Source organism: Rhinolophus sinicus, linkage group LG09 (assembly GCF_036562045.2).
Source record: "Rhinolophus sinicus isolate RSC01 linkage group LG09, ASM3656204v1, whole genome shotgun sequence".
Classification (NCBI taxonomy): domain Eukaryota; kingdom Metazoa; phylum Chordata; class Mammalia; order Chiroptera; family Rhinolophidae; genus Rhinolophus; species Rhinolophus sinicus.
In genome coordinates this window covers 3682042-3708088 of record NC_133758.1, presented here as the reverse complement: position 1 = coordinate 3708088, position 26047 = coordinate 3682042, and the positions used below count along the sequence as shown (strand labels likewise).

The following is a 26047-nucleotide window of genomic DNA, read 5'->3' as shown; positions in this document are numbered from 1 at the left end:
AGTGGATGCTAGAGGTCAGTACCAGCTACCTCCAGGGCTCTGTCCCTGATAAGGCCATGTCACGGAGGGGTCTTCGAGTGGGGCTCTGCTTTCTGGTCTTTATTTAAACAGAGGTGAGCATCCAAATAAGGAATGTCCAGAAAACACTGATAAATTACAAAAGGTATAGGAAAGTGAAGGAATCAAAATTGAGAACTATAGAAATACAGGAGGAAAAAAATACATGAAAGTATTTTTCCTCCTTTAAAACAAGGCCCAAGATTCTTTACTTTAGTTTTTGGCACCATGGTACCATGTAATGAGGAAACTAAATGTAAATGGCTCAATAATGCCTATTGTAGTAAATCCTAGATCTAAAGGTGACACTTCAGCTTAGTGCTTGTTCCACAGTCCCATTTATGTCTTGACTGTAAATGTGTTGTGGGTGGTTTTGTTTGTAATACTTCCCAAATAGCAGCATGAGGAAGACCACATGCCTTTCCCCAGCAGAACAATTATACCTGGTGAAATTTATGATTTAAAAACAACCATTAAAATCTCTGGAAATTTTCTTCAGGACATACAGCAAATAGAGAAACATTTATTCAAGAAAATCTACTGAACTTCATCAAGAACAGCCAGAGTCTGCATTTGAGCTGAAACCCAGCTCAGCAAGATGGAAGCTACTCCTGGAAGGTGGGGCCGACACTGCAGGGCACCCTCCTCCAGCCCACAGTCCAGGGGGCTGGTTATTCCCCTCAGAGCCCTGATATACATAAAGCTAAACTGAAGGATTGAGGGAGAAACAGCCAGCCCTACACAATAGTTGGAGACTTCCACGCACCAGTAGCAGATGGAATAATGGATAATGGATAGAATAATTATGCAGCAGACCAAGGAAGAAACTGAAGACTTGAACAACACCATAAACCAAGTAGGTGTTAAACATCTACAGAACATTCCACCCAAAAACAGAATACACTTTCTCCTCAAGTGCACGTGGACCATTCTACAGGACAAGCTATATACTAGGCCACAAAACAAACTCCCAAAATTCAAAGGTTTAAAATCATATCAACTGTGTTCTCTCAGCACACTGGAATGAAATTAGAAATGAATGATAGAAATTTGGGAAACTCACGAATATGTGAAAATGAAACACACTCTTTGGGATGATTAAAAAAATTCAAACAGTGACTATGGTCATTACTGTACAACTCTGAATATACTAAGAACCATTGACTCATGCACTTTAAGTGATAAATTGTAGAGTATGTGAATTATATCTCACTAAAGCTATTTATAAAAAAGTAAATTTACTTCAACAAATACACACACATGCACATAGCACGGCTGCAGCAATTTAAGTAAATACATGACAGGGACGTTTTATAAAATAAAAAAAATAGAAAAAAATGATTTGCTTCAAAATATTTTTTCAGTAAGCTCCCTTGTACATGCAAAATAATTATATTCCTATAATATTTCATAACATCCCCATACCCATGCCCGGGTCCTGAATGTTCAGGCCTTTGTTAAGAGGAAGGAAATCTGAAACAAGCTCCACTCTCATCCCAGTTCATTTCATTTCTCCCTTTCGATGTCCAATAGCAGAGTAACCCAAAAGCCTCTGGACACATCTGTGAGTCAGAACTTGAAAAGAATGAAGAAATTGTTATAAGTTGCATAGTCAAGACTTTCTCAACATCTGAGACACATTTCATCTGGGAGCCTGTTACTGTTTAGTTATAGTAAAAACACAGCAAATTAGAGCAGCATTTTTACATTTTCTTCTCTCAGTGTTTTCAAGATTATCATAAAATGTAAGCAGATATCTGTGCACAAATAAAACCTAAACAGCAATATCTAATCTCTTCCAGAAAAGGGCTAAATGCATATCAAGCTGTTTCCATTTAAAATATCAGTCACAACCGGCAGAAAGCACATAAGCATAATAACATAACAGCTGCCGTTTATCGAACACTTTCGGCCAGCCAGCACCACGCTCAGCGCTTTTCATGGATTATCTCTTTTAACCTTCAGGGAAAGTTCACAGAGTATGTACTATAATATCCCTCCTTTCCAGATGAAGGAACTAAAAGTCAGAGAGGGAAAACAACTTCTCTGAGGCCAATACTTCGACCCAGATCAAAATCAGGTGTTTCCGCAGGGCAGGTAGCCACATTCACACAGCTGCTCCAGTTACTAAAAGTTTTATGCCGGTTGGTTAGTCGTTTTCCAAGCCCTCCTCAATCTATGTCCCCACAAGCCCCTTCCCACTTCCCCAGCCATGTTGGCATGTCTCCAGGACCCTCCCGCCTGCACACAACCCAAAATGGCAGCCCTCTTCCCTCTCCACCCTCTGACTGGCTGTGCCCATGCCCCTGCCTTACTAATTGTTCAGTGTTTTCCTATTAGCCCTCCTAGCAGCCTCCTAAGTCTGTGCATCTGTATACACTGTCCCCAGAGCTCCTGGGAGAATACGGCTGATGGCTGAGCCAACACTGACTTCATCCAGGTCTGCTCCCCGGGCATGGCCTCCCTCATGGGTCCCTGACGCTAACCGCCAGGCAGCAGGCCCCAGCTCTCACTCATGCACAGCACAAACCCAGTGTGCCCTTCAGGGCTGTGCACCCCGTTTCTGCAGAGGCATTTGGGCCTGCAAAGGCTGAGACAAGGTTGGAAAGGAAATCAGTACAGACATCAGAAAAACCACTTCCCACTAAGTTGTCTCCAGTACAGCTGTTATCAACACTGCCGTATCACCAGCCACTTAGAAAGCGCTTCACTTTCAACTAAGCAATGGAACTCCTATCCATTTTCTTATAGCAATCACGTGAAAAAGGTTAGCTTCGTTCCCCCTCCAAAGGGGAAAGGCCTAAACGCCACACAGGGTGAGTAGCGCCCCCAAGGCACCGCAGCAAACAAGAAGAAACTCATCTTGAATGCTCTGTTTATTCTGGACAGCCTGCTGCCTTTCTAAATTGATCTGCAATAGGAAAGTGAGTTGCCGTTGCCTCACATATTTCATTCAGCTCAAGAAATGCTTTGACTTGAATTAAACAACTGAGAATAAAAAGGAATTTTATTTGGTTAATTTAGTTATAATTGGCCTATTGTATCCCTTCCTTTCCTGATTGTACTACATTTAGTGCCATAAAAAGGAGGGTATACATTTAAAAAAATCTGTTAGAATCAATGAACAAATTCAGTAAAGTTGCAGGAATATGCAAAATCAACATACAAAAATCTGTTGCATTCTGTTACACTAACAACAATCTATCCAAAAAGGAAATCAAGAAAACAATCCCATTTACAATAGCATCAAAAAAAATAAAATACTTAGAAATAAATTTAACCAAGGAAGTGAAAGACCTGTACACTAAAAACTACAAAACATTGATGAAAGAAATTGAAGAAGACATAAAGAAATGGAAAACTATACTGTGTTCATAGATTGAAAGAATTAATACTGCTAAAAGTCCATATTACCCAAAGTAATCTATAGATTAAATGTAATGCCTATAAAACTTCCGATGGCATTTTTCACAGAAACAGAAAAATAATTCTAAAATGATGATAGAGTCACAAAAGACCCCAAACAGCCAAAGCAACCTTGAAAAGGAAGAACAGAGTTGGAAGCATTACATTTCCTGATTTTAAATTATGTTACAAAGCTTTTACAAATCGAAACCGTGTGGTGCTGGCATGAAAACAGACACAGAGAGCAAGAGAACAGAATAGAGGGCCCAGAAATAAACCCCTGCATATACACTCAACTAATATTGGACGAGGGAGACAATACTACTCAATGGGGAAAGGATAATCTCTTCAATAAATGGTGTTGGGAAAACTGGATACTCACATGGAAAAGATTAAAGACTTACCCATGAGCCCTGAAACCAGTCTCTTAGGAGAAAACATAGGGGGAAATCTCCTTGACTTTGGCTTTGGCAATGATGTTTTTTATATGGCACCAAAACCTCAGACAACAAAAGCAAAAATAAACAAGTAGGACTATATCAAACCAAAAGCTGCTATATGGCAAACAACAAAATGTAAAAGCAATCCATGAAGTGGGAGAAAATATTTGCCAATCATATGGGGGTTAATATCCAAAATGTGTAAGGAACACATACAACCATACAATAGTAGCAAAAAAGAAATTATTTAAAAATGGGCAAAGAACCTGAATAGATATTTTTCCAAAGAAGACATACAGATGGCAACACACATGTGAAAAGATGCTCAACCCCACTGATCACCAGGGAAATGCAAATCAAAAGCCAATGAGGTATCACCTCACACCTGTTAGGTTCCTTATTATCAAAAAGACAAATCCCCAGTGTTGGCAAGAGCGTAGAAACAAAGAAACACTTGTACTGTGTCGGTCAGCATGTAAATCAGTATGCCCATTATGGACAACAATATGGAGCTTCCTAAAAATGGAAATACCATATGATCCAGCAACCCCTCTTTTATGCATATAACCAAAGGCAATGAAATTAGTACTTGGAAGAGATATCCATGCTCTCGTGTTCACTGCAGCTTATTCACAGTGGCTAAGATATGTAAACACTCTAGGTGTTTGTTGAAAACTGAATGGATAAAGAATGTGTGGAATATATTATATATACCATAAGAGAATACTATTTAGTCTTACAAAACAGACATTCTGCCATTTGCAACAATACGGATGAACTTGGAGGTCATTTGTTAAGTGAAATAATCCAGACACAGAATAACAACAACAAAAATCTGTATGATCTCACTTATATGTGGAATCTACAAAAGATAAATACATAGAATGAGGGAGTGGAACGGTGGGAGGTCAGGTAGATGGCAGATATTGGTAAATGTGCACAAAGGTGGAGCTGTGTAGGCTGCATAAACCTAGAGCACTCATGGACAGCATGATGACTACAGTTACAATTCATAGTACTGTACTGAGTCCTGGAAATTTGCTAAAACAGTCGACTTCAGGTGCTCTCACCACACACAGTGAAAGATGGTAACTACATGAAAAGATGTTAATTCACTTGTATGTGGCAATGATTTTACTGTGTAGCTTATCTCATGAGGTACACTTTACGCATAGTAAGTGGTTTCCTATGGTGCCATAGCAATGCCGTGCACTGGACAAGGCACAGGGGACCATGTCCATTGTGGGGCAGAGGATTCCAAGGCTGGAAAGGACAGCAACTTGCTCAAGGACAGTCAGCCAGCAGCGGTAGGACAGGGACCAGTGGGCTTCCCCGTGGGGGCTGCTGGCAGGGAAGGAGGGAGAGCAAGGCCAGGTTTCCGAGAGCCCTGCTCCCTCCAATCTATGGCCACCTGCTCTTCGAGGGTCTTGGCTGGGACAGACCTGTTTCCCACCTCTCTGTCCAGAATCCCTTGCTTTACACTACAGGAGCCTGCAGGATGCCCTCCCCTTCTCATCTAGGGGCTCAGTGCTAAATGCCACAGAGTGGCTGTTTCAGACTCCATCCAACTGTACCAAGACAGCAAGGTTTATCTCAGCTCTGGCTTTGAGCATTTCCTCATCACCGTCTGGATTCAGGATCTCTTGCTGCAGTTACTCCACTCGTCAGAGCTGTGTCTCCCCTCCTGCAGCACATGAAACAGGGCTTGTCTACACTAGGATATCACCGCACTGCACCCACTCGCTCAGCAAGCAGCAGCCCCGCGGGAATGGGAAATGTGTGTGGGAGCTGGCACGGGATCACAGACGTACGCGCACGTCTTGGCAGAGGTGCCAAGGTAGATCAGTTGTCAAGCTATGTCTCTGATTTCCAAAAAGCATTTAAGATTAATTTAAACATCAAAGGTGGAACACATAAATATAATGCTTTTCAACTGCTGCCAACTATCATGATTTGGAAAAAAAAAAAAGCACTGCACCAGGTGTTTTAACTGAATTCACATCTAGGATTAACTGGCCTGGCCCTCCTCTAATTCTTTCCAGCTTTGTTAGAAAACTCTAAGCTGTTTAAACCTTTAAATGAAAACAGTGTTGACTCTTAAATACCTGAAGCTAAAATAAGCTCTGAAGAATTTAGAAAAACCTCTGGCAGCACACAGCTTAGGTTTAGTTTTCATTGAATCTTCCAAGTTATTCATTAAATTATCAACTTGCTTTTGCAACAGAGTTTTTGTAATGCAGTCACTGGATAAAAGCTTAAACCTTAACTTCAGATTTAGTGAAGCTTGTACACAACTCTCCAACAAATACACACACACAAACACACAGAGAAGTCCACAATCGTGTTCAAATGCTTAGCTCATAGTTTTCATAAAAAAATGTTGGCCTTGCTTCTACTATATTTGTATATATATTTAATATTCTTAAATGCATTATATAATCGGGTGCACATTCAAGCACAGGCAATCAATATTACTTTAACTTTCATTTCAGTCACCTTGGTCATAAGATTATAAAACAATTCATAAGAATTTAATGTTCCTTTCCTCAGATAATCTCTGGGATAACTAGATTATTTAATCCTATATTTTAATCTTCTTTCATTTCTAGGCATCTGGATTAAACTGTTTCCTTGATAACACAGAAATTATTCCATTTTTTCTCTTCTCAAAAGTAGGACTGCGTTATCACCGCTCTGTATCCAAATGTCTGAAAGAGTGCCTGGCTTAGAGTAGGTGTTCAATAAATAAATGTTTGTGAAATGAATAAATAATTGTAAACGACTGCTCTTTCTTTCTTTTTTTTTTTTTTTTTTTTTTTTGAGAAAAGAAGATGCTGTTTCAACCAAAACTATACAATAAAAGAGCTTCAAATCACTTTTCTGATACACATGTGAGACACTACATCTTTACCATAAAATATTTAGGTATGAAATATGCCAATTTATCTAGCTTAAGCATTTGGTATATATCAATAAATAAGAATAATTTTTGAGTATTAAGGTATTTTTACCTCAACCTTCAACATTTTCAAACTTCAAATGAATGAAAACCAGTAAGTGGAGATTGAAAACCTGGGAATATATTGCATACAAAAGCATCACATTCATAGGGTGAATATGAGGTGTTTGAAAGGAGATCGCATTTTCCAAAACGAAAATATCACCTCAGAAAATAATAGCAACATTGCTGTTTGAAAGTGAAGGTTGTCTTTACACAATTTGGCTTTGCATTTTATCATTTATCCAAGATAAGGAGTACACATACACAACCAATTTTTCTCCGGGCCTGGAAAGGCCAGTGGTCTCCTCCACCAGAAGAGGACAGGAACCTCCAGGAATGCGGTCCTGACAGTGAGCACCTGTTCTGACTTGACTGGAAAACGCATTCCACGCAGAGGCCACAGCACGCTGTGCAGTGCAGTGGCCCCTCTCAGTCTGGGGAAGCGAGCTTTGCAGTACTGTCAGAAGTCAATATATAATGTCAATTATGGCGTGAAACTGATGATGATCACTGAAGGGCTAATATATTCATTTAAATGTGTGATTGGTCAATTATTGTCCTCCCAGTTCACACTGCTGAGCTCAGATCACGCAAGGAGACAATGAGCCTCTCATTTCACTCTTAAAGGATTTATTTGATCACCCAAGAGACAATGTTCCCTAGGAGGTGGCAGCTGGTCCTCTCACGTAGACAGCTGAGTCTAAAGAGGGCGTCCCAGCACTCCACATTCCTAAAGACACCTGACCTGGCCTCCTTGCTCCATCCTATCCCTGCCCAGCTAGAGGAGACAAGGTGTAGCGCAGGCTGTCGAATAACCCTTCCCCCTGGGGTCCTGGGGTGCCATCCTCCTCAGGGCCACGTGTTCTACACCAACCAACCAGGCCCAGGCCCACAGACGTCGGCCCGCCACCTGCTTCCCCTCTCTGGAGACTCTTATCAGAAACTGTAGCAAAATCTCGATGACACTGAGCAGGTATGAAACTCTTGGCACAGCACCTGGCAGGAAATACGTGCTCAGCACGTGGTAGTTATTATTTATCTTGTGGCCCTGCTGTAAGCAAAGCAATATTACATTTGCATTTGAGAAAGAAGACGCAAGAATGTCCACACCCCTTATGAGAAGCCTGTGCCCTACATTTCACTGAATTCTTTAAGAAGCACTGGCGATGACGTGGGGGGGCAAGGCCTAAATGCTGACTGGATATGGCCAGAGCGAGGTCAGCAGCAAGGGAGGGGTCACAGCCAGCTTTGTCCCAAGGGAATACTACCCGGCCATAAGAAAGGATGAAATACTGCTTTTGGCGACAACATGGATGGATCTGACAGGATCATGCTTAAGTGAAATAAGTCAGACAGAAAAAGTTGAGAAGCATGACTTCACTCCTATGTGGTATATAAAACTGAAAGTAACAAAATAAACAAACAACAAATAACTCACTGATACAAACAGCAATATGGTGTTTACCAGAGGGTACAGGGTGTGGGGGAGGCTGAGGAGAGTAAAGGGGGTCAAATACACTGTGACAGAAGGAGAGTAAACTCTGGGTGGTGAGCACACAATGCAATATACAGCTGATGGATTACAGAACTGTACACTTTAACCTATGTAATCTTATTAACCAATGTCACCCCAGTACATTTAGTTCAAAAAACAGAATCCTAAATCAGTCCTATAGGGCAGGGCAGATTTGACAGGGCAGGTCCCAGTTACCAGCTGTGGGCACAGCCACCCTCAGAGATGCACACAAGTTCACTGTCAGTCCGCGCCCCCCCCCCCCCCCGACAGGAGGCTGACACTCAGGCAATGTCCCTCAGCGGCTTGATTGCACTACACGGGGACTCTGAGCTGTCCCCCTCAAGGGACCACGGATGAGCGTATTCCCCAAAGTGCATTCTGGCTTCATGATGCTCTCTTATAAAAAGAGTTACTCGGTACAAGTGTTTGCAAACAGCCCCCTTGGAGATTCAGAGCAGATTTGGAGGCTCCTAACAGCTCTGCAGTAAAGAACGCCTTGCACTTTATTCAGCAGAGCGTGCTCCACGTGTCTCTGCTAAAGCCTAACACCTATTAGCACCCACAGCACACCCCCCCCAAAAAAAAAAAAGAAAAAAAAAAACAACGTCTCAGGGACGTCCGGCCCTGTGATAGGAAAGCAACTGAGTCTTTATTTTCACTCACTGAAATCCAAGGTTTCCTTCCACGAGGACGCGGGCAGCACGCGGACGTGTGCAGTCCCCGAGCTCTGTCACCGCGGGAAATCAGTCCTATTCCCATCCCACTGGACAGCCGTCGCACGCAGCGTTCACGTTCCCCACTGCGTCTGAATGACCTTACTCCCTGACGCTTGGCCAGATGCCCAGTAATTCAGTAAGAAAGCCCACGTGTTGGTACATCGCAAATGTGTTTCAGACGATGGGTTTCCTTTGTGAACTTGGTGTTTTGCGCATTTAGAAACATCATTTTAAGAAGGGGTCCGCGGACGCGGCCAGTGGTCACAGACATCAAAGAGCCCCGTTCTGCTCGTCTGTGCGCCGGCGGCTGGGACAGGCCCCGAATCACGGCGCACGATTCCCTTGGAAGTCCAAGGCTGTGTCAGGAGCGGCTCCTGGGAACATGAGCGCAACCTGTGGCAATAAACAGGGTCACCGAAGTCTGCAAAGAGCTGGGACGGCCCTGTGCGAGGCAGGGAGGGCGCACGACCCAGGCAGGGCGAAGGGACCGCGCACTCCCTCCGCGCCCAGCCACGAGCGCCTGGCAGGTTGGAAGGCCCAGGACGTGTAGGTGCCCACGTCCTCATACAGAAGAAAGTGTGCAGCCTGGAAAAGGGGAAAGGAGCCCCCCTCAGAGCGCTTCTCTATGACTCATGCTAAGTTACACCGGACAGTGAATTGCTCAGGGGTCACCTGAGAGTGAACGTTGGACGCACATTCACACCAGCCATCGTGTGAGACTCGGCGGCTGCCGGCTGACAGGGAGATGCCCCCTCTGCAGCTGGCAGGGCAAACCCAAACTCCGGGGTCCAGTAAAACTGGGTTCAGGTTCCCCTGCAACGCTACCAGGGTGAAAGCCCATCGTGACTTTATTTACCGAAAATGAAACTGTCACAAATGCAACTGAAACATGGGATGGAAAGTCACCGAAGTGTCCTGTTACCACCGCATGACAGATAACTGTGGAACAAATAATTGTTGAGAAGTAATTATTAAGCAAATCTTACCTAGGACAGAGGAGAGACAGCCTGGCAATATCAACATTCATTGACTGAATATCTCCACTGGAAGAAGGAGAGAAAACTCCTCACCCCAAACAGGTATTCTAAAACCACACTGTCTGGCCCCCAACAGCGCAGCTGAATCAGGATGGAGCCAAGACTCGTTTCTCCAAGTTCCCGAGGAGCCGCCTTCCACTCACTGTTCACTCAGCCGCCAGTTGTCTGCGAGGTTCCCAGTTCCCAGGTGCCCTGAGGGCCAGGACGCCAAAGATGTGAACCAGCCCTCAACTTAGCGGCTGACAAACACATAACTCAGCAACCCGTCAGCAGCTGCGCTGTCTTTACTGGTAGCAATATCCACACTAATGAATTTCTCCCATCTTAACCTACATGCACACACTGGCTCCCAGAGCTGAATCAGTGACCACGCTGGACCCTCGCCCGCACGCCACGTCAGCAGCATTTCCATTCTGCGTGACATCTGATTAGGAAAACATCCTCCTCTGAGCAGCCTGGAAGAGGGGACCGGTGAAAAGATGTAGGCTTCGGACAGAGTCCAGAGAGCCGGGTGGAGTCCAAAAGTGGATTCCCGTTCAGTAATGGTCCTTTGGACAAATTGCATACCTTCTCAGAGCCTATTTCTTCGTGTATACAACAGGGATGATGGAAAGTACAGTATTGGCTTATGAGGATTAAAGGTAACAAGGTAAATAAACCACTGGCATCTATTAAATAAGTAAACTGTGAGAGATTTTTTTTCTAATAAGAAGCTTTTCCACGTCTGTATGTTTTCATCATAACTGAACCCAAAGTCAACGTAGTTTATATTGGCTGCAAATTGGAAATATCTCAGTCTAATATTTTAAAGTTATGTGCATCAGGGACCAACTCCACTGTTCTCCAGGGAAAGGAAGTGAGGTCCAGAGCAGGTGCCGGAGGCCCCCCAGCCAGCTCATTTTCCTTGACTCAGCATCACTCACAAAACAGTCCTAAGTGGACTTTCATCTTGATTTATTTGTCCTTTACATATCATCCCAGACACCTAAAGTGTAATACGACGGCTTTCACAACCTAATTACTCAAGTTAGAAGGAAAAATAAAGACGAAAGCGGCATTTGAAAAACCACAATTTCACACTCATTGTCATTTGGTATGTTTCATTTCTCCCTAATTATATTCACTTAGTGACTTAGAGCAAAATAATTCCCTTAACAAATAGACTTTTTTCTCTAACTATATCTATGTAATGACAATAGAATAAAAAGTTCTCTTCCAATTTATTCTATTATCAAATGCTAATTAAGAAAGATGTAATTTGCATATTTTAGAAGGCTGTTAAATGAATTAGCTTATGATTAAGTATTTTTGAATTTAAAAACTAAATAATAGGAAGGAGAAAGAACTTCAACAATTCTCCATTTCACATCGTCAACCAAACAAATGAAAAAATAACATGAAGATTGCGTGTTAGAAACAGGAGTGACAGGAGTGGCACAAAGGGTCCCTAATATTTGCATGTTCTCTGCTTATAGAAATTATGCTAATGACCTAAATTAGTGATGTATATATGGTAAATAATCAACGAGTGAATTGCTTTACCTTCAAAAACAACTTTGTTGCAGTTATCTATTGCTGCGTACAAACTATCCCAAAACTTAGGGACCTTAAAACAACCATTTTATTTTGATCATAATTTTGTGGGCTGGCAGTTCAGCTAGGCAGATCATCTTTGATCCACTCAGCTTCACCTGGGGTGACTGGGGGACCCATTTCCTGGATGGCTCCCTATTGTTCCTTAGTGTATGTGTCTCCTTGCCTGTCTCTCTCTCTCTCTCTCTCTCTCTCTCTCTCTCTCACACACACACACACACACACACACACACACACACACACACCTTCCAGAGCCTGTCCATGTGCCTTGGGCTCTCAAAGCATGGCAACCTCAGGTCAATCGGATTTCTTACATGGCAGCTAAGAGCTCCTAGAGCTCCCAAGGTCAAGCGTTCTCGTAGGCCTGGACTCAGAAGCCAGCACAGCATCACTGCTCAGTATACTTTTAGTTAAAGTATCACAGAGCCCACCCAGCTTTGAGCAGACATACACCCTCTCATGTATCAAAAAACAGAGAGTGAAAGAACTTGCGGCCATATTTAGTCCACCCCAAATCTTTAAGGTAGTAGTTCTTGACCAAAGCAAATTTGTCCCCCAGGGGACAGTTCGTGGTATCTGGGGACCTATTTGTTTATCACAACTGGGGAGGCAGGTGCTACTGGCATCTAGAGGAAAGAGAGCAGAATGTTATTAAATATCCTATGACTCACAGGACAGTCCCCCAACAGCTAGGAATCATCTGGCCCAAAATGTCAAGAGTGCCAAGTTGAGAAGTGCCACTGTAAAGGTGTGACTTCACTGCAGAAGTGAGGAGTTATTGCTATACAGCACTGTCTCTCCAAAGGCCCCTGGGAGATACAGATTGGGTAGGAAATCCATATGAAAGGCAGCATTAGCCAATAATTTCAATGTACAGAAACACTGAATCCCTGGCGTGCAAGGTGTGATGGGAAACCAGAGATCAATAAGACCTGGAGCTCTGACCTCAGGAAAGGTATGATCCCGTGGTGAGGAGGGTGGGACAGCACAGGACAGGTGTGTACATCATCCCCTGTGACACACAGAAGGGTGAAAGAAGTACCTGGTACAAGCAAGCTCTGTGAAGTCGGGAACTGTGCCTTATTTTCTACGCTATTTCCAACACCTAGCTCAGTTCCAGACACGGTACAGTGAATCAATAAAAATTTGTTGAGTGAAAAACTGGAACTGGGTTCCTATATGAGGGGTAGCATTTGAGAAAATGCCCAGAGGGGCTCCTTCTTGGAAACGCCGAGTGCACTAGTGTCACCCGACCAAGGAGGGCGCCCAAGGTGCAAAGAAACCTGACATTTCCATCTTGGTGTCCCCTAAAGGCAGAATCAAAACAGTTTAGGGTGTGGTGGAGGGGTATCTGGGCTCTCCATGGGCAGCTGGGAGCTAAGGTCTGGGACACCTGCTTTGAGGGCTTCCTAGCTTCTGTTTGTCTATCATCCCATACCTGCTTGGCCCTTTCTCCACAGGTGAGCAGTTTGACACTCACAAGAGAGCGACAGGAGGGGAGATGGCGTCAAGCCTCGTCCTGAGTAGCTGAATGATACGGCGGAAGGAGAGGAAAGAAGAGAAAAGAACCCTGGGAGAGGTTCCAAACCGGGGCTCCCCAAACTGGCTGGGAAGTAGCTTCAAATCAGACGAGAGGCCGAGATCCTGGGGCCTATATTGAGAAAAAAGAGCCCAGTTTGAGTCATTTGCTCTCAGGAAAGGGTCTGCACCATCCCTGAAGGAAGGTGCACGTTTCTTCTGCGCTAGAACAGCTGCCATGTACCTGCTGCTGACTGGAGGCCCAACTCAACACAGGAAGCGTGAACAGATTTTCAATAAATAGGGAAGGACAGAATTTTCAATAAATCAGGAACCAGTCAGAAGAAACTTTGATCTGTTTTTCTTAGGTTGGTTAAAATTTTCATCATAAAAAGGAAACCTATGTAATTTTACTAACCATTGTCACCCCAAAAATTTAATTTAAAGAAAAGTAAAGCCATGTAATTGCTAGAAGAGAACATAACTGTGGGAAAGTGCTTTTTTAATTCTGATACAAAAGGCAGGGCCTGTAGAGAAAAAGATTGAAAGCTTGAATACCTAAAACATATTTTCAAAAGCAAAAGTATAACCCCTGTGCATAAAACCCATATAGTTAAAAATTAAAATGCAAACTAGAAAAAGTCCACAAAATATATGCTTAATACATTTTTTTAAACTCTTAGAAATAAATAATACTATAGATGACCATCCTGATAAAAACAGAGGTAAAGGACATGAATAGACTAATCACAAAAGAATTTCCAATGAATATATCAAAAAATGTTATTCAATAATTAAAAAAAACAATAAAGTGCAATAATTACCTATCAAATTCATAAAAATGTTTTAAAAAAAAGTACAGAATACACATTGTTAGATTTTTAGAGCAATTTAGCAAAGGCTCCATTAATATACACCCATCTGGCCCAAAAATTCCACTTCTAGAAATCCATCCCAAGCAAATTACTGCATAATAAAGTATATGGACAGGGTGTGTTTATCATGCTGTTTATAATAAGAAAAATTAGAAGCAACCGAAATATCCAACAACTGGCAATTACCTGAGTAAATTCCGAACAAAAGGCATGTAATGCTATTTTCATTTGTAATGATAACATATATGTGTATTAATTGACACAGAAAGATGTTTATGATATATTGAGAAGAGGATACAGAAAAGCCTTTACAATATGATCCTGTTTTGTTTCTATCTTGATAGTTGGAGCAAAACTATAAAGTCTGAAATGTCTAGAAACTTAATCGTTGTTTTCTCTGATTAGTGAATGGGATTATGAGTGCACATTGCTGACTTATTTGAAATTTCTCCAAATAATATCATTTATGTAATTTTTAAAATGCTTCCAAGAAAAATATCCTGATAATAGTAGAAGAGTCCAGGGGATGAGTTTTAAGACTCTAAGCACAGAAGGAAGGCAGACAGCAGATAGGCACGTGGCTGTCTGTGATGGGGATTTCCTATGAAAGGATACAATCTTTCCCTTCTACCCATCTAGATCAGGGATCTCAAATGGGATCCCTGTTATAACAGATTAACAAGAGAAAAACAAACGGAACTCCATTAACCTCTACAGGTCACAAAGACATGAGAGAAACCCAGGAAGAGTAACTCACAGACGTGGCCACAACTTGGACTCCAAAAGCATCCTCAGTGAGATCAAAGGAAGAAAGGTGTGAGGGAGGCAGTTACGGCCGGTGACCAGCAACAGCACACTAAACAAGGGCAAGGTTTTTATGCAGCTTGAAGGCCCTGCCTTCTCCACTGAGTCTCTTGTGATTTACAGACATCCTGCTCTTCTAGGTACAGAGAAGACTCCCTTCCAAATGGAGAATTCCTGTGTAAATGTAAACTTCCCTTCCAAAAGGTAACCTATGCTCTGTCGTCAAAACTTCTCAAAAAATCACTTCCAAAGAGGCGTATTTGGGACGGCATATGCTAATGCTCCTTAACGTATTATTCCTCTAATAAGCCGAGATTAAGGTTCAGCATAATATGTCCGTGTCACGTCGGGTCTCCAACTACAGGCACACTTTATTACAGACGAGCGATGACATTTATAACGTTTAATATTAATTGAGCTAAAACCACCTTTCTCAAGATAAAGATTTGGTTTTTGACAATCTAAGGCATTAGTGCTTCTTAATTTTTGTACGCACAGTTATATGCACAAAGAAACAGTCAGTCATTGCCCCCAGGACAGTCTAGAAAGAAGGTAAAACAATAGGAAGTTTTATATTTTTGTCTTTGGACGCTGTTCAATTTTTTTAATTTGTCATCATTTTATGGCACGATCTTGAAAATTCAACAAGGTCATGGCCTTTTTTTTCCTTTGCAAAGAGCTTAATAAAAACTAAATAAAACTCACATTTTTAGTAACAGTAATGTCTTAGTACCAGAAAATGATCGTCTTTCTAAGTCTGCAAATAATCCATCGACATATATTTTGGCCTTTATTTCTAAGTAGACACAATATTTGAGAACTCATGTATCCAATGCATCAAAAAATTTTAAATCTTCATTAATAACTGAAATGAGCCATGTACTGTAGAATTCTCCTCTCCGCTTGACAGGTGGCTGGACGGGGAGGTGGCCGTCTGCAGGAGTCCTCACAGGGGTCTTCCTGAGATTCTTACCTCCTTTCCTCTTCACATCTGTCCAATTTGAAAAATGGAGCAAAACAATGTCCACCTCCTTCCCACCTCATGAGAATTAATTGGATAATCACTCAACAGCAGGAATTAAAACTACTGAGCTCTGCAGAGTCAGCTGTCTGTGCATATTAAATGGGCAAATTGAATTGAAAGTACAATTTTATGTTTAGAGAAGGCTGGAGGCCCTCAGGAGTTTCCAGTGAAGGAGTCACGGTCGGAGGCCCCTTGTCGTGCGGGGGACCCTGCTCGCTGCGCCATTTGTCGTGTAGGAGACCCGGCGGGGTCTCTGGTCCCGCTCCCCATACAAGAACGCAGGATATGGTGAGGCCAAAAAGGAACACCCACGGAGCCATAGGTAGGGGAGTCATACCACTTTATTCTCTCTGGCGGCACTATACTCTCACTGGAGGCTGGATACACACTGTCCGCAAACCGCCATCCACGCTTGCCAGCCCAGCCGCCATCTTCTTGCTAGCCCCATCCTTCTTCTCTTTCCCTTCCTCTCTCTTCGTAGCCACAGCAGTTATATTGTGGCCAATGGCTCACTGGTTACAGCTGACGGCCAACTAGCCACAGCTGATGGCCATGCAATCACAGTTGGCCATTTACTACCTGAGCCAGCACCTGTCTATGTGAGGCCGAGAGCCTGGAAACTACTCTCTGGGGCTCCGGGGACCTGTGCGAGGAGCCTGGGGGTGAATGCAATATCCTGGACACAGCCAGGCTCTCTGGGCACAGCCAGGGTTTCTCAGGGCACCACCAGTGCTTCTGGGCACGGCCAGACTTCCTGGACTTCTTAGGGTACCACCTGTCTTCCCGGACACAGCCAGGGTTTCTCAGGGCACCACCAGTACTCCTGGGCACTGCCAGACTTCCTGGACTTCTTAGGGTACCACCTGTCTTCCCGGACACAGCCAGGGTTTCTCAGGGCACCACCAGTACTCCTGGGCACAGCCAGACTTCCTGGACTTCTTAGGGTACCACCTGTTTCCCCGGGCACAGCTAGGATTTCTCAGGGCACTGCCACTTTCTCTGGGAACAGCCACACTTCCTGGACACAGCCAGGGCTTCTCAGGGCACCACCACTCTCTGTGGGCACAGCCACACTTCCTGGACACAGCCAGGGCTTCTCAGGGCACCGCCACTCTCTGTGGGCACAGCCACACTTCCTGGACACAGCCAGGGCTCTCAGGGCACCGCCACTCTCTCTGGGAACAGCCCGACTTCCTGGGCACAGCCAGGGTACCTTCAGGGCTCTACTACTCTCTCTGGGAACAGCCCGACTTCCTGGGCACAGCCAGGGTATCTTCAGGGCTCAGCCAGACCTCTCAGCGCACTGCCACTCTCTCTGTGCCTCTCAGGGTACCCTGCTGGAACAACAGCGACTCACAATCAAGGTGCTTACATATTCTCAATGGCGGCCAGTCAAGAGACAAAAGCAAATATCCCCCAGTTCCACTAACAACAGTTCCCAAACAAACAGTCAAGCGGTCCATTAAATTAGGGATGGAAGGCAATTCCCCATAGTCCATAGTCATTCACCAGGGCTGTCCTGGGGTGAGGGACGACCTTGACCTCACCCTCATCTCCCACGGAGGACTCAGCAAGCGTTACCTCCTGGGACTATAAGTCCTGCATCCGGGCTGCCTGAGCAGGAACTTCCCCGGCCCACAGGGCTGCAACGACCTTCGCTTTCTCCGGCCTGTGCTGGTTGGGGAACCGTCCACATCTTTCCACCTCTCCACGGGGCTCCATCTCTGCAGCAGCTGCATGGCTTTTCCTGTGCTGGTGGGAGAACCGTCCACGTCCTCCCACCCCTCCACGGGGGTCCAGCTCTCCGGCAGCTGCTCCTCCTGGTCTTCCTCAGACTGGGTGTTCACACGCACAAACTGCTCCACCGTCCTTTGGAGAGCTTTGGCCGGCACCATATCCTGCCGACTACGCCATGTGTCGTGCGGGGGACCCTGCTCGCTGCGCCATTTGTCGTGTAGGAGACCCGGCGGGGTCTCTGGTCCCGCTCCCCATACAAGAACGCAGGATATGGTGAGGCCAAAAAGGAACACCCACGGAGCCATAGGTAGGGGAGTCATACCACTTTATTCTCTCTGGCGGCACTATACTCTCACTGGAGGCTGGATACACACTGTCCGCAAACCGCCATCCACGCTTGCCAGCCCAGCCGCCATCTTCTTGCTAGCCCCATCCTTCTTCTCTTTCCCTTCCTCTCTCTTCGTAGCCACAGCAGTTATATTGTGGCCAATGGCTCACTGGTTACAGCTGACGGCCAACTAGCCACAGCTGATGGCCATGCAATCACAGTTGGCCATTTACTACCTGAGCCAGCACCTGTCTATGTGAGGCCGAGAGCCTGGAAACTACTCTCTGGGGCTCCGCCCCCACACCCCTCTTCAGTTCCCACCCCTCGTCATGGACTGAAAAAGATTAAGCTAGATACCCTGCAAAAGGACGTGCTTTCACCTAAAGCCGTGCCTCATAACAAACCCTGTCTTGTTTTTCTTTTAATACCATGTACCCATTGCTTGTATCTGATGAGTGCCAGGGACACCAACCCCACTTAAGACCAGTGAAAATGACAATGATGGACCAAACTGAGAGGAACCGAGGGAACAGGAACATGAGAAAAGCTAACTTCTGGCAACATGAAATGAAAAATGTCTATTAAATTCCAGTTTAAGGCATAGTTCCTGCCTTCAAGGAGCTTGTTTGTAGTTTTGTCAAATGTATGTATTTGGTGGGGAGAGACAGAGAGAGAATGAGAATCTCTGACATCTATACCAGTGGAGGGAGCACTTCCCTCTCCCCCCATCACCCCATTATTTCTCCAGTTCTCCAGGTCTACCCAAAAAGAAACACAATTAAACGTTCTTAAAACACTCCAAACTGAAGAGCTGCCTTCCTATATATTTTACCTTTTCTTGCAAGGAACAGTTTTTCTGCTAATATCCTTTGCCCAACCATTCAGAAGAGTAAGTGGATTTGAATGTGTGCACACAAACACACACAAACAGAGAGAGAGAGAGAGAGAGAGAGAAACTACCCAAAAGGCCAAGAGAAACAAGCTATCAGGTTTAATTTTTTTCTTTGTTTTCTTAAATATTTTGTTAATGCTGTGTGACTTGCTAGATGTAAATATATGAAAGGAAGGCATTCAGATGAAAGGAAGTGTTTACTTCAAAAGAAACTATGACTTCAATCTATCATTTAATACATTTGAATAAACAGAAAAGCCATCTAAACCTTTTGAATTTTAATACACTTTATGGCCCCTTTATATTCTTCCAAAGTGCCTTCATACTTATGTAATAGAATGAACTACCCACCTGATTCAAATTCTTTCATTGCCTAGTTGGAGGTGGAATTTGAATTAGGAGACCAGCTGGATAGAATAATGGCAGCTGTTGTAAATTCAAATGCATTTTTATAGGAAAAGATACAAACTTCACACTGGATAGTTTAGTGTGCTGTTTATTGCACACCTGGGGGCTGAGTTTCATTACCCACCCACCCTGGTCAGAAGTGGAATAAAATGGCCATGAATCAATCTGTGTAAAAAAGGCATTTAATTTACATGTTGGTTGAGGAGCTCTAGTGTTTTGTAAAATTAGTTCAGTCCAAACAATGAGCTAAAAGCCTGGCTGAAATGAAACCATTCCTTAATCAGGTGGCACAAATTCCCCAAAGCACAACAGCTCGAAGCTTTTCACTTTCCCCATGTTACCTGGGAAACGGCTGTGGCGAAGAGGGGCTGGGAGTGTGGGCTCACCAACAATGCCAGCTCTGAATGCAATGGCCAAAGGAAAAGCTGAGATCGGTTCTGTGAGGAAGGAAGAAACTTCCCTCTCTCCTTCTAGGTTCTTTCAGCTGCTCTAATCATTAATCTACAGGAGACAGATTAGAGTAACAGGAGAAAATGACCAAATTACACACATATACATATGGGAACACCACATACATGAGAAGTGCAAAGACAGAAAGCTAAAAATGAGGTGTATATGGCATTCTGAGCAAAAGGTGAGGTAAGGCGACTTGGTGCTTCAGAGGGAAGGGAGGTCATTTGCAGGTTGGTAAGAAGAACAGATGTACAGCAGTTAGAAGCCTGCCCTGTCCTATAGATAGGCCATGAAAAGTTGTCTCTGGTAACAACTCCTAATGTGAGCAAGGCCTGGAATTTAAGTTCTTTAAGGGAGAAAGAACAGTTTTTCATGGGTCCACAAGGTCCCCATTGCCTTCAGCTCAAAGTAATCCCCACGCCAGTGTCACACGTTGGGAGGCTTGTTCTGAACGCCTTCAGTTCCAATAACAGAAAGAATGTTGTAGAGTCTCTAAAAGAGATCACAGGAGCATTTCCTGAAGACAGTAGACCAGGGACTCTTACACTTTTGGAGACTGTTTTCAGAATATGCTGCAAGCTGAGGGTTTCTTGCTGCCATTCAAGGACTCCCTGAAAGGTGCCGTGACCCAAATTACACTCTCCTATGAAAGGTAGAAAGCCAACTCTGAGGTCCATGAACTGCCTCTGCCCTCATTCCAAGTATACACAATGCAGAAATTCTTAATAAAAACAGCAGCACGCTTGGCCCAGAAATATTTGTCTTTACATCTTCTGAATATTCCTCACAATAACCATGCAATGGGGATTACCTCCAGTTCAGAATTACGGAAACTGAGGCTGAGAGAGAGAAATTGCCTATCTGTCCAGGACACACAGCTAATACATCCCAGAGCTCGGTGGCGGGCGTCGCTTTCCCTCATGGGTAGAGTAGAGCGTGAATTCTTACTATGGCTGACATGATGCAGGAACCAAGCGAACAAAATAATGGCCTTGAGGACATGGAAGCCTTTGCCCCCTGAGCCTGCTGGGGCTGAGACTGTGTGTGGAACCAGCCAGAGGCCCCAGACGCCTCCCGGCAGAACACGCAGGACCCTGCAGGGCCAGCAGGAACGGAACGCTGGACATCCAACCCCAGTCACATTTTCATGGCATGATTTAACCCTGCCCTCAGTCCCTGGTCATACATGTAAAAGGGAGTGGAAGGACAGATAGTGTGTTCATTAGCACTTGGGGACAAAGTGGGATTAGCAGTTCAAATAACTAAATCCATTAACCCACATTTTACTTACATATCCCCTGTCGTGGGCCAGACGTAACTGAAGGCAACCGTCCAGATTCACTAATTCAACCCCTGGAAACATTTCTGTGAGTTTTATTTTTATTAACCAGTTTGGCACTGTATAGCCTCAATTTATAGCACAAGCTTTATGCTTCCTCATTCAGTTTCTATTGAGAAGGCCTACAACCTGAAAATGAAACAAGTGCCTAAATAGTTTACGGGAGCAAAGAGAAGTTGCCAAGAGGTTGTAGGAGAAAGGGCTGAGGTCAGGCGCAGCGCATGGTGGGCGGGCTGATTCCAGCCGTGGCCACGGGGCAGCTCCAACACGGGAGGACGGGTGTGCACGAGCGTGTTTCCATTAGGCTCCTTCCATCTGCGGGGACAAGGGACAGGGTCTGTCGGACACTGGAGTTTACGGGCCACATCTGTAGAAATCAGGGTATGTGGGCAATCCCTCCACAGGTGCACGAGGGTCCCTGCACACAGGGGATCCGGCAGCACGAGGGTCCCTGCACACGGGATCCGGCAGCACGAGGGCCCCTGCACACGGGATCCGGCAGCACGAGGGTCCCTGCACACAGGGGATCCGGCAGCACGAGGGCCCCTGCACACGGGATCCGGCAGCACGAGGGTCCCTGCACACGGGATCCGGCAGCACGAGGGCCCCTGCACACGGGATCCGGCAGCACGAGGGCCCCTGCACACGGGATCCGGCAGCACGAGGGCCCCTGCACACGGGATCCGGCAGCACGAGGGTCCCTGCACACGGGATCCGGCAGCACGAGGGTCCCTGCACACGGGATCCGGCAGCACGAGGGCCCCTGCACACACGGGATCCGGCAGCACGAGGGTCCTCCCGCTGCCCACGCCCTCCTTGCCGCTATGACTCTCCCTCCTCCCCGTGACTGCTCCTGTCATGTCTGAGTCACTGTCCTTCACCACCTGCTCATCTCCCCTTGTCTGGGTCAGTCACCACACATCACCTGCTCACCAGACGGGCCGCCCTGCCGCCTGGGCTCAGCCTATGTTCTTCTGCGTCCATAGCCAGCAGTTCAGGGCGGGAGGTCACCGTTTACATGGTGGTGACCCTGGAATGAGGAACAGTCTGCTTCCCCCAGGAGAACCCCGTCAGGCTCTCCTAAGGTGCTGTTTAGTTACAAGGACACTAGGACCAAATCTGAGAGCCACTGAGGAGCAAGGCAACCCTCTCTCAGAGTCGTAATGGTACCTCAGATCTCTATCTGTGACATTCTGACTGGTCAATGGTCTCTGATCTAAATTCCAGAGGTGCCAGACTGGTCGGCTTATTGGGCAGAGCCCTCCACATCAGGCCACTTCAAAACTGCCAGGTGACAAATGGACCAGGAGCATGCTGACCGGTGCAATCAGCAAGGCCCTGCCCTGCTCCCCCATGGCTGAGACGACGTTCCCAGAAGCCCCTTCTCCACAGTCCCAGGTTGAAGCGGTTCTCACCATCCAGAGAGTGACCTCTGCCCCAGCAACTTCCCTCCTGGGTACGCACCCAGGAGGACAGAAAACAGGACGCAGACAGCTGAATGCCAACGGCCGTCGCAGAATTCTTACAGCAGCCAAACGGTACAAACAACACAAGTGTCCATCGACACAACGTGGATACATGAAATGTGGTCCATCCACACAGTGGGAAGTTATTCAGTCACAAAAAGGAATGAAGTACCGATAAAGGCTGCAAAATGGATGACCCCTGAAACAGTATGCTAAGTGACAGAAGCCACACACAGGTCACACGTAATAGGATTCCATTTACATGAGAGCCTAAAATTGGCAATTCCTAGAGACAGAAGTAGATAAGTTACCAGGGGCGAGGGGAAGGGGAGGGGGACTCACTGCTTCATGGTTAGAGTTACCGCTACAGAAGTTTTAGAAACAGGAAATCCCATGGCTACACTGCAGTGTGTGAATGTAATTAATGCCAGTGAGCTGCACACACAAAATTGTTGAAATGGCTAACTTTACGTTTTATTATTCTACCACAATCAAGAGACAGACAGGGCGGAGAACTCACATGGGACTGGGCAATGGAAGGCGGGCAGAGCCACCCCTGGGCGGGCAGGCACAGGGACAGACGTCTGCAGAGGTGCCTGGTGGCCCAGACCACGTCCTCACCCTCCCGCCAGCCCGTCTGCCTCGTCTTCCTCGTGCTGGCCCCGCTGCCCAACAGTGCTCTGTGCAGGCCCTCCATCAGAGGCCGGTGCCCATGGAGGCAGGGAGGTCCACAGACACCCCGTTTGCTCCACCGAGCAGCCAGCCTCCAATGGCTTCCTAACAGCTGTGCCTGTCCACAGGCCGCAGGGCACACTGTGGGTGACTGTCTCTCCAGCCCTTCCACACCTTCCCTTCCCAGGTGCTCCCCAGGCTGGGTGGATGCCAGCTCCCTCATTCATTGTTTATTCCCAGAACACAGGCAGGCCCTCTGCCTGTCTGGTCGAAGCACCGCACTCCAGGTCCCATTGCAAGTTTTGCTCCGTAGAGAACAGCCTGGCTCTCCTTTCCTGACCAGGGATCTGAATGCAGGGTAATTGAGCCCTGATTGAGGAGAACTCTGGCTTAGGAAGCAGTTTCCACATGTGCTATTACTTTAAGAAGAGGAAAGAGACTCAGAGGTTCAGTGTACTCTCAGCAAGCGAATGACTTACCGTGGTAGTGGTGGCCCAGGCCTGCCCCTTCTTGTTCCTCAGGTGACACTGGGGCTCCCCAGTGAGGGTGCTCCTGGGGGACCCACACGCGCGGTTCCTTTATCCTCGGACCTGACTGTCCGAGTGCGGGCTTCCTCTGCACTTGGAGGACGCGTGCTCCCCGCCCCAGAAGCCAGCGAGTTAGGCCGCGTCCTCCAGGTGACTGTGGTTGAGCTCGTTAGTGCTGCCCTGTCTTTCGTTGTTGTTACTGATTTTCAGACTCAGCCATCACAGGGCATCTGGGCACATGCCCAAGACAGATGCACGCGTACTTACACTCTGAGCGTCCCCATTCTTGCTCTCACACACATTTCTCCCTGAATAAACGAATTGGGCGATGGCAGGGTAGTCAGATGGCCCTGGGACCATGGGCAGTAAACGTGGCTAAACTCCAACTTCAAAGTTCACTGTTGGTTTGACATGTTCCTCTAATGTGCCTTCAACATTCCAGGACAAGTGACAAGCAGGGCCTCGCAGCAGGTGGAGCAGGTGGAGAGCGGCCTCCCCTCTCACTTGCCGAGACACGACACACAGACCCCCGAGGGAGGGGAAGCCTGGGCTCCAGGACGCAGCTGCTCATGCTTTGCTAACAGTGGCTGGCGCAGTCAGCCCAGCTCCGTGACACTCCCAGGAACAAAAGTCATGTACACAGGGAGGCCACTGCCCCAGGCCGATGCTGAGCCGGCACTTTGTCATGCTCCCCGTGTCCCCAAAGGGTTGTATTCAGAGCCCCACAACAAAGCATCACACAGCCAAACTGTCAACAGGGCCAAGGCTGAGAAACCCTGCCCGAGAACTGCTACGTCCCATTTATGTTCTAAAGAGTCTTGAAGGGTTCAGATCATTACAATCTACTTCAGATGCCTCAGTCCATTCGGGCAGCTATAACAAAGTACTATAGGTCAGGTGGCTTATAAACGACAGAAGTGATTTCTCACAGTTCTGGAGGCTGCGAGTCCGGGATCCAGGCGCCAGCAGGTCCCACGTGTGCTGAGAGCTTCCTGGTTCATAGAGGGCTGACGTTCTGTTGGGTCCTCACGTGGCCGGGAACTCTGTGAAGCCACTAGCCCCAGGCACAGGGGCTCCACCCTCATAACCTATCACCTCCCAAAGGCCCCGCCTCCTATACAATCACAGTGGACAGTAGGACTTCACTATATAGATGTAGGGAGGACACAGCATTCAGGCAGTCGCTGTGTCTGTCTCTATTACAACTCTATCACAAGTTGACTGTTTTTATTTCTACCTTCAAACCAGCTTGTTCATCGGCACAGATACAACCTCCACTATATCTCAGGTATTTAACGTCTGTTTGTCATGCATCTTTTTAAGCCACAGCAGGTGTGAATGCTGGGAACCTATTTACCATTTGTGCAGTTCCTTCCCAGAGGGGCACACGGGAGACACTATACTTCCTCTCCCAGTAAGAGAAGACCCGGCCCCTCCCTCAGGATGTGGAAGCACATTTGCACATGGACAGTGACGCGGCACAGCGAGGATGTGTGCGCTCACGTGGAGTGGGCAGTGAGACCTGTGTGCACACAGAAATCATGGCAGGCGAAAGCCAGACTTCTTAGAGATGGTCAGACTCGGTCTGGACCTTTACGGACAGGCAATGGAGGACAACACTGGACAGTGCGTGGCACAGAGGCTTTGCTGAGCGGGCAGAACTCAGACCCCAGATCAAGAAAGCAGCATGGCAGAGGATTCACACTTGGCAGCACCAGGAGCCACGTCTGGAGAGGGAGCCGGGAGCCAGATGCCAAGTTGCCATGAACACCAGGCTTAGGCTACAGCAGAAGACTTTTGAGCAACAAATTGATCCCATGAAAGAAGCATTTTCATGAACCTAAGCTGTCAGTTTGATGACGTGAGGTTAGAGTCCGGGAGGACAATTAGGAGACAGAGCAATGCTCTGAAAAGGGCTGTGATCAGGGAGAGACTGTGAGAGCGAGTGGTGAATGAACAGCTGTGGTTCCTGCTCTTATTAAGAAATGAGAGATTACCAGAAGTGGAACGAGAACAAGGGGAGGATGAAAAATTGAGGGAGGAAGAAGCAAAGGGTGCTATGTCCTTTTTTTTTTTTTTTTTTTTTGAAGCTTCTATAATCCCTCAACTCCGTAGAATCTGCTTCTGCTTCCACCACTTCAGTGAGACCACTTTTAATATCGAGGCCCCGCGGACCTGTTTATTGACTATGTGTGAAACATTATCCTACCTGATTGATCTATAGTTATTTTTCGCTACT

General features: G+C 46.1%; 1 long non-coding RNA gene across 1 annotated transcript in view; it reads right to left on the bottom strand.

The window, feature by feature from the left end:
- LOC141573125 (uncharacterized) overlaps positions 1 to 24260 on the bottom strand; it is a 521122-nt gene extending 496862 nt beyond the window's left edge. Inside the window, exon 1 of the long non-coding RNA XR_012498699.1 lies at positions 23761 to 24260. This is a non-coding gene — a long non-coding RNA (uncharacterized LOC141573125). The remainder of the gene's footprint in view (positions 1 to 23760) is intronic.
- Between the last annotated feature and the right edge of the window lie 1787 nt (positions 24261 to 26047).